Raw genomic sequence first — 14600 nt, 5'->3', positions numbered from 1 at the left:
CTCCCTGTTCATTCATGCTGCTAGTAGAACAGCAACATAAATTATTTAGCTGGCTAGCTAGTTAGCCTGCAGGCTTAAATGGTTTACTAGCAAGCTAGCTTGGTAACATAATGTTAAACCAGTTGACCTAGCTTGCTAGCTAGCTTGGTAACTAAGGCTAAACTAGCTAACATTAGGTTAAAAAAAATAATTTTAGTAACTAACTTTAGCTTGCATCACATTTAATCAATTATTTAGACTAGCTAGAAAACAGGACATGAATTTGCTAAATTAAGAACTTGGTAGCTATATATAACTTAACTTCTTGCTGCTCGTTCCTGCAGAACTTTGTCCTCCTCTTCTTCCCTCACTTTTTCCCCTAAAATATTTTCGAATCCTGTGATGTGAAACGTCTACTCTTCTGCCTGCTCTGTTTGGTATTCCTGACTCCTCCCACCTCCTCTCCATTGCCATTGTGTCACGGATCCCCCCTGGTACTGCTGCTCATTCTGTTCACCAGTTCCGGAGGTTGACGTCATCGGCCTTCTAGGCTGCACTGAACTGTGTCATTACGCACACCTGGTTCCAATTCCTCACTGATTGTGTTTGTATATATGTGCCCTTTGTTTCCCCATTGGGCTGATGATTATTGTCTGTTGGTCGTGTGAGTACCTATGCATTGTCTCAGCCTGTGCTGCGTGTTTTGTGCATTGTGTATTACGGGTCTCGTCCCGTGTCGTTCTACAAGGTGTATCCTCGCTCTTTTGTTTGGGTACATCCCATGTATTAAAAACACACGTATTCCTGCGCCTGTCTCCAAATCCTTTACACCAGCGTGACACATTGGTTGCCTGATACTACCAGACATAATCATTTCTGCCCTGAGGATATGTTTGAGTAAGTAAAACTCCCATCATTTCGCGCATACCTTATTACTAGAGAGGAGATGGGCCCAGGGGTGTAATTTAATGTTAATTCAGTGATGATAATTCACCTCCATGTCTTCCTCTTGAACTCTTTAGTCTCTGCTAGCTAGCGATGAGTCTGTAGTGCAGTGCTGATTAGGGAAGCCCCCAGCCTGAGTTCCCAAGATAACAATCAGTTAGACTGGGGGCTGGCTGACTCATTTGGAGGGAATCCTGGAACGCACTCAGCTGCACACTCGCCCCACCCCCAGCTTCATCAGCACAACAAGTAAACAGGGAGCTGACATGTCCCCACACAGGGCTTCCTACTGCTGGGGGTGGCTGTGGAAAATCCCCGGCTCTCTCTGCTTTCAGTACCAGGAGCAACCACATCACAGCACACACAGGGCTGGGCAACCACTACATGGTTACTGCCTGCACCCTACAACCTAGGGTATAAGTCTGTATCTAACTGCAGGCCTAGCTGTAACATGACCCAGTTACAGGTACTTCCTACTTGCGATATTTAGATCATATAAAACTGTGTGGATAAAATAGAAGAAGAGGAGGAGGAATGGAGAGGGGGTGGGGGGGGGGAGATGGGGTGGAGGAGGAGGTGTAGGACAAAGCTCATTCTCATTAGAGAACAAAGAGTGTACAATTAAATTCATGATATACTGCACATTACATGGGGGAAAAAACGATTAAAGAAACATGTTGGGCCTGAATGTGGAGGGGAAGGAGGAAGAGGTGGACAAGGCAGATAATGACAGAGATAGTAGTGTTTTTACTACAGGTACCTCTATGTACGGTATTTGTACAAGGTTAGGAGGATTCTACACTATGATATCATCCACTATGGTATTACATATCAACACAAATAGAGATTGTGTTCTCTGTTAGATGCTCATTACTATATTATTTTACAAATGTTATAGTTATAACAGTGACGCAAATGGTGCTGCCACATGCTACACAGTATATCTCTGAAAATACAAAAAATACAACAATCTAGCACTGTATAATCACAAAAGTCAAAAGAAAACATTTGGTTGTGTTGGGTTCCCGTGGTTATTTCTGTTTATCTCTGCTGCGTACCTCATTCACGGTTCTTTAGTCATTACCAGTTAAGAGCTGCTACAAAGGGATTTAAGAGGCAGCATTACTGTTTTGAATCACTGGATGTTTAATTCTTCTATTATAATTGAGCTAGGAACAGAACAGAGGTTATGGTAACTGCTGGAAATCTGTCCCACTTCACAAAGAGGTTAATGAACCACACAGTTCCTATGGGAGATGGAGTATGCTGTTCATTTGACAAACGTGGGAAATAAATGCTTTTATGCTTTTATTGACGGTGACCAAAAACGGCCTTTGCTGGAATTAAAGGTTTTAGTCTTTTGGGTGCTTTGCTATCTGAAGCATAACAATGATGTGGAATGCATTTATTGGAAGAAATTAAGTACATAATTGTTTGAATGGCAATTACATGCTGAAATATGTCTTCATTAATTCAAAAATAAATCTGAAAACATACAATGCACATTGTACAGTAGGTGATGCAACCACTAGGTCTGCTTTGAATACATTTCAGGTAAAATGGGTCATTTTTCACAACATTGTTAAAAAGTATGCATATTTCCTCAATCCCATTTACTGTGCAGGGCTAGGTTATTATAGTGGGGCAGCTAGGCTAGACTGAATGATGAAGACGAGTGGAATTACTAGATATGATACATACCTGCGATGGATACAAAGGTGTTAGGCCTGGGTCCAGCTGACACGATATGTACGTAAACAGTATGCACGATTAAGAGCTTAAATGGATTATCTTCCTACCATTGAAAGTGCACTGATCGGGATAACAATAGCCTCTCTCTCCACCGACATTCTCTCCAAGCAATGCTGTATGCATTGTTTCCATATAGCCTGCACATAATGCCTTGTATGTGCATAGTCCACTGCACAGCTTTACCAGAGGAACACACAAGATTCAGTGCTCCACAATCCCTCTTAACCTTTGACCCGTGCTTATTGTTACCTGTGAGCAGCACAGTGGTGAACATGTTGTACTCTCTTACTGCACAGCCCTGCGAGCAGTTTGTGTTCTGCAAGGATGGCGGGCAGGGGAGGAGGGAAGGAAGAGAGGGAGCTATTTAATCCCCCCCAAAGGAACTCCCCTCTCAACCCATATCATGAACTCGCAGGCAAATCGTGTTGCTGCAAGGCACACCACACACACTGTGCTGTCTTTTTAATTTCATCAGCTGAAAGAAATCTATACAGTCCTTTGGAACCTCACAGAGCTGCAGAGAGAAGTGAACTACATTACCCTGGAATGTAAACAGGTTCCTCCACCAACTGTAGCATAAAAATACACCATTGTAACAAAGAAACCTCTTGGCTATGATAATGGTCAATAGTACAGATCAGAGGTCTTTGCAGATTTTACAGTCGGTAGAGCTATAATGTATTGATTAAAAAAAGGTTTGTGCATCATTAAGTCAAATCTATATGACTGCATGTATTATATACCAGACTACTAAACAATAAACAGTATTTCATAACCTGATGGATGTCTTCTATTTAACTGCACACATTATGTGCCTTTTATGCATAACACCAAGGGAGCTGTTATCCATATACTTTACATGGCATTATAGAGGCCTCTACACCTGCTTTATGTGTCCTCACGAACCTACCAGAACTGCACTTCCTTCCTGAGACAGCTAAAACAGTGTTGTGACTAAACCCCATGGAGGGAGTCAGGGGACAGTTGGCTGGTAGGGACAGGACAGAACGGACAGGCTGGGGTTTCACAGCCGCCAAGGCAAGGCAATCTGCTGTGAACAGATCCATGATCTGCTGATCTGTTGACTCACTGCTCACTATCTGAGGCCAAGCTTTTCATTTACTAATAAAGGCGTATACTATGCTGCAGTAAGTGCTAGCACTAACACTCTGAAAACAACAAAGGTCAAATTACCAAAATAAAAAATGTGCGAGAGCCACTAACATAATCTTTTGGATTCTATTTTAAAAAAAAAACATCTTTCAGACTATACAGTGGGGCAAAAAAGTGTTTAGTATTTATAAACTTTTGTTATTGACCAAATACTTATTTTCCACCATAATTTGCAAATAAATTAATAAAAAAATCCTACAATGTGATTTTCTGCATTTTTTTTCTCATTTTGACTGTCATAGTTGAAGTGTACCTATGATGAAAATTACAGGCCTCTCTCATCTTTTTAAGTGGGAGAACTTGCATAATTGGTGGCTGACTAAATACTTTTTTGCCCCACTGTATAACCTCAAACCTAGAAAAAGTAAATAACATTTTGAAGCAATTTTTTGCATAACTCACAGTAAACATTTTACTGACGAGATTGACTTGTTCTACATCTTTAAATTTTAGAGACATATTTAAGTAAAAAATATGTACATTTTCATTCTAATTGGCTAACATTCTAATACAAGCCCTGTTCTCTAACAAACATGTCAACATTATGAAATGTTGTGTTAACTGCAAATTAACTATCATCAACAAAATATACTAAATCCCCCTTTGTGCATCTTTGCATGTAGGCTATGAAAACTTGACCACTTTTCGTTTGAGTATTTTCATATACAGTGCATTCCTAAAGTATGCAGACCCCTTTACTTTTCCACATTTTGTTACATTACAGCGTTATTCTAAAATGAAGTAAATATTACATTTCCATAAGTATTCAGACCCTTTACTCAGTACTTTGTTGAAGCACATTTGGCAGTGATTATAGCTTCGAGTCTTCTTGGGTATGATGCTACAGTTTATTGCATTCTTCTCTGCAGATCCTCTCAAGCTCTGTCAGATTGGATGGGGAGCGTCGCTGCACAGCTATTTTCAGGTCTCTTCGGAGATGTTAGATTGAGTTCAAGTTCAGGCTCGGGCTGGGCCACTCAAGGACATTCAGAGACTTGTCCCGAAGCCACTCCACTCCGTTGTCTTGGCTGTGTGCTTAGGTTGGTTGTGCTGTTGGAAGGGGAACCTTCACCCCAGTCTGAGGTCCTGAGTGCTCTGCAGCAGGATTTCATCAAGGATCTCTCTGTACTTTTCTCCATACAGCTTTCCCTCGATCCTGACTAGTCTCCCAGTACATGCCACTGAAAAACATCTCCACAGCATGATGCTGCCACCACCATGCTTCACCGTAGGGATGGTGCCAGGTTTCCTCCAGACGTGACGCTTGGCATTCAGGCCAAATAGTTACATCTTGGTTTCATCAGATCAGTGAATCTTGTTTCTCCTGATCTGAGAGTCCTTTAAGTGCCTTTTAGCAAACTCCAAGCGGGCTGTCATGTGCCTTTTGCTGAGAAGTGGCTTCGAGCTGGCCACTCTATGATAAAGGCCTGATTGGTGGAGTGCTGTTGAGATGATTGTCCTTCTGGAAGGTTCTCCCATCTCGACAGAGGAACTCTGGAGCTCTGTCAGAGTGGCAATCGGGTCCTTGGTCACCTCCCTGATCAAGGCCCTTCTCCCCCTGATTGCTTAGTTTGGCCGGGCGGCCAGATCTAGGAAGAGTCTTGGTGGTTACAAACTTCTTCCATTTAAGAATGATGGAGGCCACTGTGTTCTTTGGGACCTTCAATGCTGCAGAAATGTTTTGGTACCCTTCCCCAGATCATCTCAAGGATGATCAAAGGAAACAGGATGCACCTGGGCTTGATTTCGGGTCTCATAGCAAAGGGTCTGAATACTTCTATAAAAAAGTATTTTTATTTTTGTATAAATTTGCAAAAAAAAAAAAAAAACTGTCATTATGGGGGATTGTTTGTAGATTAATTTTATCAATTTTAGAATAAGGCTGTAACGTAACTAAATGTGGAAAAAGTCAAGGCGTCTGAATACTTTCCAAATGCACTGTAATCACCCTTGATTATCAGGCCACACATATTCTAAGAGGTTTGTGGATATTTTGGGAAGGCTTAGGTTTTTAAGTATATAATTGACCAGCAAGCATCCACTTCAGTGAGTGCTATTTTAGGTGATGGTTGTTGGTGAGGTTTTTGTATCAGCATGCCTTCCTCCCTCCTCTTCACCTCACCCTAAGAGGAGTCACAGTGCTCCCCCTCACAGAATGGGCTTTCCTCTGTGGCCTCTGCCTCCCTTTAACTCCGCCATTCATTCACTCTATCCCTCCTTCGTTTCCCTTTCTCCTGCTCTCCATATCTGTGGAGATTGACCAGCTTACACAAGAACAGGTAGGCAGGCTTCATTGAGCCTCCACCTGTTCCCTGGATACAGTGCTCACACACTGACGACTGCCAAAGATCCTGCTTTACTGACTAAGGGGGGAGGGGGATGACAAATACAACAGCTTGTGTGGGGGAACATTGTCTGTGGCTGTGAGTCGAAATCTTTTCAGGAAAAACAGGATTTTATACACAATGATTGTGGGTGTGAAGAAAGGGGGCACATATTAAAAGAAGCGTCTTTATGTATGAAGCTAGTGGTTTTAAACAGTCGTTTGCATGGAGATGGTCCAATCTGTTTTTCAACTGTCTACACTATGACAGACTGGATTAGAGAGGGCTTTTAGGGCTGTCCTTTTTGTTCTTAGAGAGGTACTTTAATACATCCAGGACAATGTGCTTGGCGAAATTGAGATAACACACTGATATACTACAGTATCAGGGATGAAATAACTACTATTTCAACTCTTCTAAAACAATGCACAGTGATAGAGACCAACTACAAAATGCAGAGACCAAAAATATCACGTCACAACAAAACTACTCAGAGACTCAACTAGACAAAAAACGCCTAAAACCTTCAGATTCACAGATGCCTATTCCCAGCTCCTTTCTCATCCTTCATGATCATAACAAGTCTCTCACAGGAACTCAAAGGCAAAGCTGCTCTCATTCCTTCTGCAGCGAAACCTTCTCAGTCACCTCGCAACAGCAAACCAGAGCAGGCGCTGCTGGGAGGCCAGTTGTTATAGTGATGGAGAGGATGCAAAGGTTACCAACACAAGTACTGTGTGTGTGGACGGGGGATGAATCTGACAAGGGAGCGGAGGATTCTTATGTAATGCCCCCTTTAGGTAGCACAGAGCGAACTGCAGCAGCGAACGGCAGCCCACACTGCAGCATAACCTGTTTGTTAATATGCTTACAACAAGGACAAGCTTCTTGTAGGAGCCATAGTATGATTATTGCATTTAACCTGTGCACTTTTTAATTGTAGACCTCATACCAAGATTGACATTTTTACCTGCGTGATTTTACCATGCATGATTATGAACCCACATTAGGCTGGTAGGTGGGGGCGTGTGCCCGCCCTCCCACCCACACAGTCCTGCACGCACACCTCATTCACCAAATCACTCACACGCATGCACGCACACAAAAACGATCATGCACTACACTTAATAATGGCCTCTGAATGGGTGGGTGTGTGGAAGGAGGGAGTGGCTGTGTGAGTTTGGTGAGACGATGACTTTCTCATGATGACCTCCAGTTAACAGCACCTCTGACATTTGTCTGGCCAGAGAGAACAGCAGGATGGAAACCCCCTCAACAATAGGGGCTATTGTTGACTGACACCAAGGGAAGTGTCAAATACTTCCAAATCAAAAAGTAAGTGCTCAACACAAGAACAATTTCTGTCTGGGTTTGATTCATACTAACCATCAATACAATACTAAGCATTGGCTTCATATGAGAGTGCATTTCATTTTAGCACATTAGCCTTAGAGGCATTACAATGCACAGGAAGCTGCTGAGGGGAGGATGGCTCATAATAATGACTGGAATGGAGTAAATGGAATCAAACATGGAAATCGTGGGTTTGATAAGTTCGATACCATTCCATTAATCCCGTACCAGCCATTACTATGAGCCCGTCCTCTCCAATTATGGTGCCATCAACCTCCTATGTTACAGTGAGTGTTCTGAAAGACACATCAATCTCTGTATCGAAGATATAAAAACCAGATGCTTACTCAATTGAGGAATGCTATTCTAACAATTTTACCACGTCTAAAATCCAAAGAATGTTCTCAAGGAATAACAGAGGTAACATAGGAATTACAACATGTGTATAAACATGTTTAAACTGGAAAAGTAGACATTAAGTTTTTATTTGTATGACTTGGCATTGACGAGTAATTCTCTAAATTTTTTTGAAAACCTTACACACACAAACGGCTAACTTAGGTGTGTTTAGCAACTTTTTGAAAAAAGAAATCACATACAGAAAAAATATAATTTTTAAATTCCTTTGTCATAGGATATGGATGTCCCGTAAGGTTATTTGTGTTTGTTGGGAACTGAAGTGCTCTACTGGATTAAAAACATACTGCATATGTTTGGAAATCTGTTTCCCTGGGCGTATGAGTGGAGTGAGTGAGCGTGAAGCAGCAGCTTGCGTCTCCTCCAAGAGAGAGGGCAGACACTCTCATCATTAGCTGGGCTTCAATGTGCTCCTCTACCTGCTCCAATCTGCACAGCTAGGCTCCACACTGATGCCAGACAGATGTTCCCACCATGAGGTGCAAAGCACGGAGAGGGAGAAGGAGCGAGAGCGCAGCAGAGAGGTAGAAGAATCGAAAATTCAGCAGAGAGCACAATAACAGTTGAATTAGGAATAATAGCAATGGTTCTTTGTTCTCAGGCTGGTGCTAAGCAAGGTTTGCTTGGCCTTTGGCTAAATATTTTTTGGCCGTCTTTCTGGGAGGGAGTTGTCTATCAAATATTTTTTTTAAATTAAAGTGCAATCTGGATAATTACATGAAATAAACCACAAAAATATTTCCCAGAAAAATATTTAGCTAACTATAGCAGAGGTTATAAAGGAGGTCTCAACAAATGTATACAATTGAATTGAAAAGACCTCAGTTTACTTTCATAGAGACCTAACAAAACAAACTCCTACAGTATCTTCCTTGGGTCAAACGATTAAGAGGCAGAAATTCCTCCTTGACAGCCACAGCACAGTCCAACTAAGACAAGTACATGAGTGTACTTGACACGCTGACTTCTTGAAAAGCACTGTCCTTTAGGGGGAAAATATAATCCTATCGTTAGTCAAAGGACATCTTGAGGGGCGGAGTGCAGCATCCCTACAGGCTACAACAGAGTACACAAACACAACAGCACCTGGTCTAACACCATCACAATACTTCACTGTTTGTATTTGTATGTCCTAGAGGAGCCTAAACAGATTCACATGGGTCAGTTAGTCTGTCTGTCAGCCATGTCCTTTACCCCTGATTATGTAAGTCATGCCAGAGGTCTGGGTCTGGACCCTTGGATTCTCCCATGGAAGGTAACAGTCACTATGTGTACAGAGATTGGCTTGGTGCTGCATATAAATAGTGCATTATTATCTTCAGGTTGCATACTATCACAATATCTGCAATCCATTAAAACCCTCTGAGGTCTATCGCCCGTGTGGAAATTGGTGATATCATCACATTTTATTTTTAAAAACCCTGAGTGTTCACGCTAGAGACTGGGCTGTCCATTGAATCCACCGGTGTCAGCCATTTGACTATACGGTAGACAGGCGGTTCAGAAATCTGTGTTTGCCAGACAAGAGAGGATGCCGAAAAGTTACTTTTCACGAAAACGTCTGTGAAGTCCAAACTGTTTTTTTCTACGATGCCCAGAAGCTTCACGGGAGTCGTCTCAAGTCAGTGACACCGACTTCCCCACTCTAAACAGGTCTTCTAGCAAAATCGTTTGTTAAACTGAACAGTTTGGGCTACAAAAATGAATATGACCCCACCATCGAAAGCTGAGACGCTCACGAATGTTAGCTGTTTTGCTCTACGACCCCCATAAGCTTCACAAGAGTCTTCTTAAGATAACCGAGTACTGGGTGGCCAAAATGAACAAAAGTTAATAGGGGGTAGAATGTGCCAAAAACAAAGGGGTTAAATATGGGTCCCCCCCAAAAAGAGCTTTCTTATATCTCTAAGATATAGGACAAACACATCAAAACATGCTTCCATTTTATTTTTCGATGATCTGTTTTGCCATGTATGAACGTGTTATTCAATGTGTTTCTATGGGCTAATAGCAGTAAGGCTATTTCATCAAATCATTTAAAAAACTATCAAATTGCTAAATGATCTAAGGTATAATCATCTTAAAACAATTCCATATGTTAGCTTAGTAGAACCCCCCCTCCCCAAAGGCTTAGACTCAAAAGGGTGCTGTATACCACATAAACAATAATAAACGACAGTTTTTTCTAAGTTTCTGTATACTGCTGTGTAAAGTGCAAACTGTAGCTGGAGGATGAGGGTTAAAAACCAAAAAAACTGTTACATCCAACAACAGTGTATTTACATAAGCAGGCTCTTTTTAGATACTAATGACTTGCTTGTTAATTATCGCTGCAAGACAATACAAGAACATCAGCATTGATTAAGACTCTGGGAGAGGAGAGAGAGGGAGTGAGAGGCACACAATCTGGAAGCCAAGTTAGTCACAGAGAGAACAAGCTGTTGAGGATTGTCCATAATTGATGCAAAACACCACAAACTGTTTAGGGTATCCTACATTTCATTTAGCTTAAGAGGTCAATAGGAGTGAGCATAAACTGGGGGGTATTTCAGCTTATCAAATATACAGCTATTAACCCATTCACCATCTGCTCTAACCAAATCACATCTTTACTGCAAGTTGATACACAATACGGTGAGAACCCTATTTTCAAAATGTAATTCAGCTCTATGTACTCATAAAACATCACTGAAAAATAAAATACTAATTTGAAATGATCTACTCAGCATACCCTGCATTGTCAGAGCAGAAGAGCAATTGACTATATATATTGAAGTCTAATAGTTTTTCACTCCTGAAAAACGAATCCGAAATATGAATTGATGCAATTCAGATCAGCTTGCATAAAGAAACAACAGCTAAGAGGACAGAGAGGAAGGGAGCTGTAGGGAGCAATTAAAGATGAGAGACACTGTGATACACAATGCTGAGACAATTGGAGCTGAGAGAAGGAGCCTCCACAGACACAGAGGGCTGAGTGAAAGAGCACAGAGACCTGAGCCAAGAGAATCACAGAACCCTGAGATGTACATTTCATGATTCCACTTCAAAGATAAGAGGTTTAAGCAGCAATTACACAGCTCCATCACAAGTTATTAACGGTTGTATGGTAACAGGCAGCACCAGCTAATAACGGTTGTAGGGTAACAATAGTTGATAAATATCAAACATCATCAAGAAGCTTTACATGTATTTTCTTCATTGTCTCAATGGACAAGGAAAGACAATGAAAACAGAGAGTGACAGAAATGTTAACTCAACTGTGTTGTTTCAAATTAATAAAGTATGTCGACATTTAAAGTAGCCCTCTGAAATACAAGTGGATTTTGGCATGGGAGCTGGCACAGGATGAAGAGACATTCTATCAGCAGATGTGCTAGTGAGAGGGAAAAACTGGTTCTTTAGATACAGTAAAGACTCAGCCCTTTGAGTGAGCCAGCATGTCCTTGCTCTGTTAGCATGCTTTCTCTAATGAGGCCTCAGTTAAGAAGATCATTCCTCCATACCTCCTTCCAGATACTTAATATCCATTAGTCTGCGCTTATGGACTGCCCTCTTCAATTCAAACCACAGGATTTTAATGGGGTTCAAGTCTGGAGACTGAGATGGCCATTGCAAAATCTTGATTTTGTTGTCAATTAACAATTTCTTTGTGGATTTTGATGTTTTCTTGGGGTCATTGTCTTGCAGGAAGATCCACTTGCGGCCAAGTTTAAGCTTCCTGGCAGAGACAACCAGGTTTTTGGCTAAAATCTCCTGGTACTTGGTGGAGTTTACGCCGTAGACGTTAACAAGGGCCCCAGGTCCAGTGGAAATTAAAGAGCCCCACAACATCTAAGATACACCACCATATTTTACAATGGGTATGAGGATATTTTCTGCATATGCATCCTTCTTTCGAGGCCAAACCCTCCACTAGTGTGCGTGGCCAAAGAGCTATATTTTCGTCTCATCTGACCATACAGGGCCTTCGGAAAGTATTCAGACTTCGGAAAGTATTTGACTTTTTCCATATTTTGTTACTTTACAGCCTTATTATAAAATGGATTAAATAAACATATTCCTCATTAATTTACAAACAACACCCCATAATGTCAAAGCAAAAAAAGGTTTTCTGATTTTTTTGCAAACGTATTAAAAATTAAAAACACAAATACCTTATTTACTTAAGTATTCAGACCCTTTGCTATGAGACTCAAAATTGAGCTCAGGTACATCCTGTTTCTATTGACCATCCTTGTTTCTACAACTTGATTGGAGTTCACCTGTGGTAAATTCAATTGTTTGGACATGATTTGGAAAGGCCCACACCTGTCTATATAAGGTCCCATAGTTGACAGTGCATGCAAAAACCAAGCCATGAGGTAGAAGGACTTGTCCGCAGAGCTTCGAGACAGGATTGTGTCTAGGCACAGATCTGGGGAAGGGTACCAAAACATTTCTGCAGCATTGAAGTTCTCCAAGAACACAGTGGACACATCATTCTTAAATGGAAGAAATTTGGAACCACCAAGACTCTTTCTAGAGCTGGCCGCCCGGCCAAACTGAACAATCTTTGGAGAAGGGCCTTGGTCAGGGAGGTGACCAAGAAACCAATGGTCACTCTGACAGAGCTCCAGAATTCCTCTGTGGCGATGGGAGACCTTTCCAGAAGAACAACCATCTCTGTAGCTCTCCACCAATCAGGCCTTTATGGTAGAGTGGTAGACGGAAGCCACTCCTAAGTAAAAGGCACATGACAGCCCGCGTGCCAAAAGGCACGTAGGGTGGGGAGAACAAGTATTTGATACACTGCCAATTTTGCAGGTTTTCCTACTTACTAAGCATGGAGAGGTCTGTAATTTTTATCATAGGTACACTTCAACTGTGAGAGACGGAATCTAAAACAAAAATCCAGAAAATCACATCGTATGATTTTTAAGTAATTAATTTGCAATTTCTTGCATGACATAAGTATTTGATCACCTACCAACCAGTAAGAATTCCCGCTCTCACAGACCTGCTAGTTTTTCTTTAAGAAGCCCTCCTGTTCTCCACTCATTACCTGTATTAACTGCACCTGCTTGAACTCGTTACCTGTATAAAAGACACCTGTCCACACACTCAATCAAACAGACTCCAACCTCTCCACAATGGCCAAGACCAGAGAGCTGTTTAAGGACATCGGGATAAAACTGTAGACCTGCACAAGGCTGGGATGGGCTACAGGACAATAGGCAAGCAGCTTGGTGAGAAGGCAACAACTGTTGGTGCAATTATTAGAAAATGGAAGAAGTTCAAGATGACGGTCAATCACCCTCAGTCTGGGGCTCCATGCAAGATCTCACCTCGTGGGGCATCAATGATCATGAGGAAGGTGAGGGATCAGCCCAGAACTACACGGCAGGACCTGGTCAATGACCTGAAGAGAGCTGGGACCACAGTCTCAAAGAAAACCATTAGTAACACATTACACCATCATTGATTAAAATCCTGCAGCGCATGCAAGGTCCCCCTGCTCAAGCCAGCGCATGTCCAGGCCCGTCTGAAGTTTGCCAATGACCATCTGGATGATCCAGAGGAGGAATGGGAGAAGGTCATGGGGTCTGATGAGACAGAAATAGAGCTTTTTGGTCTAAACTCCACTTGCCGTGTTTGGAGGAAGAAGAAGGATGAGTACAACCCCAAGGACACCATCCCAACTGTGAAGCATGGAGGTGGAAACATCATTCTTTGGGGATGCTTTTCTGCAAAGGGGACAGGACGACTGCACCGTATTGAGGGGAGGATGGATGGGGCCATGTATCGCGAGATCTTGACCAACAACCTCCTCCCCTCAGTAAGAGCATTGAAGATGGGTCGTTGCTCCGTAAGAAGCATCTCAAGGTCCTGGAGTGGTCTAGCCAGTCTCCAGACCTGAACCCAATAGAAAATCTTTGGAGGGAGCTGAAAGTCCATATTGCCCCATCTCTGAAGGATCTGGAGGAGAAGGCCTGTATGGAGGAGTGGGCCAAAATCCTTGCTGCAGGGTGTGCAAACCTGGTCAAGAACTGCAGGAAACGTATGATCTCTGTAATTGCAAACAAAGGTTTCCAAGATTGAACTCTTTGGACTGAATGCCAAGCATCACGTTTGGAGGAAACCTGACGCCCTCCCTACAGTGAAGCATTGTGGTGGCAGCCTCATGCTTTGAGGATGTTTTTCAGCAGCAGGGACTGAGAGACTAGTCAGTATCAAGAGAAAGAGGAACAAAGCAAAGTAGAGCGAGGTCCTTGATGAAAACCTGTTCCAGGGTGCAAAGGTTCACCGTCCAACAGGACAACAACACTAAGAACACAGCCAAGACAACGCAGGAGTGTCTTTGGGACAAGTCTCTGAATGTCCTTGAGTGGCCCAGCCAGAGCCCGGACTTGAACCCGATCAAACATCTCTGGAGAGACCTGAAAATAGCTGTGCAGTGATGCTCCCCATCCAACCTGACAGAGATTGAAAGGATCAGCAGAGAAGAATGGGATAAACTCCCCAAATACAGGTGTGCCAAGCTTGTAGCGTCATACCCAAGAAGACTCAAGGCTGTAATTGCTACCAAAGGTGCTTCAACAAAGTACTGAGTAAAGGGTCTGAATACTTATGTACCCAGAGGGTGGTGCGGTCTGCCCAACGCATCACTGGGGGCAA

This window comes from Oncorhynchus mykiss, chromosome 11 (genome assembly GCF_057628025.1).
Source record: "Oncorhynchus mykiss isolate SJ-2025 chromosome 11, ASM5762802v1, whole genome shotgun sequence".
Taxonomy (NCBI): domain Eukaryota; kingdom Metazoa; phylum Chordata; class Actinopteri; order Salmoniformes; family Salmonidae; genus Oncorhynchus; species Oncorhynchus mykiss.
Note: the sequence above shows the minus strand (reverse complement) of the source record.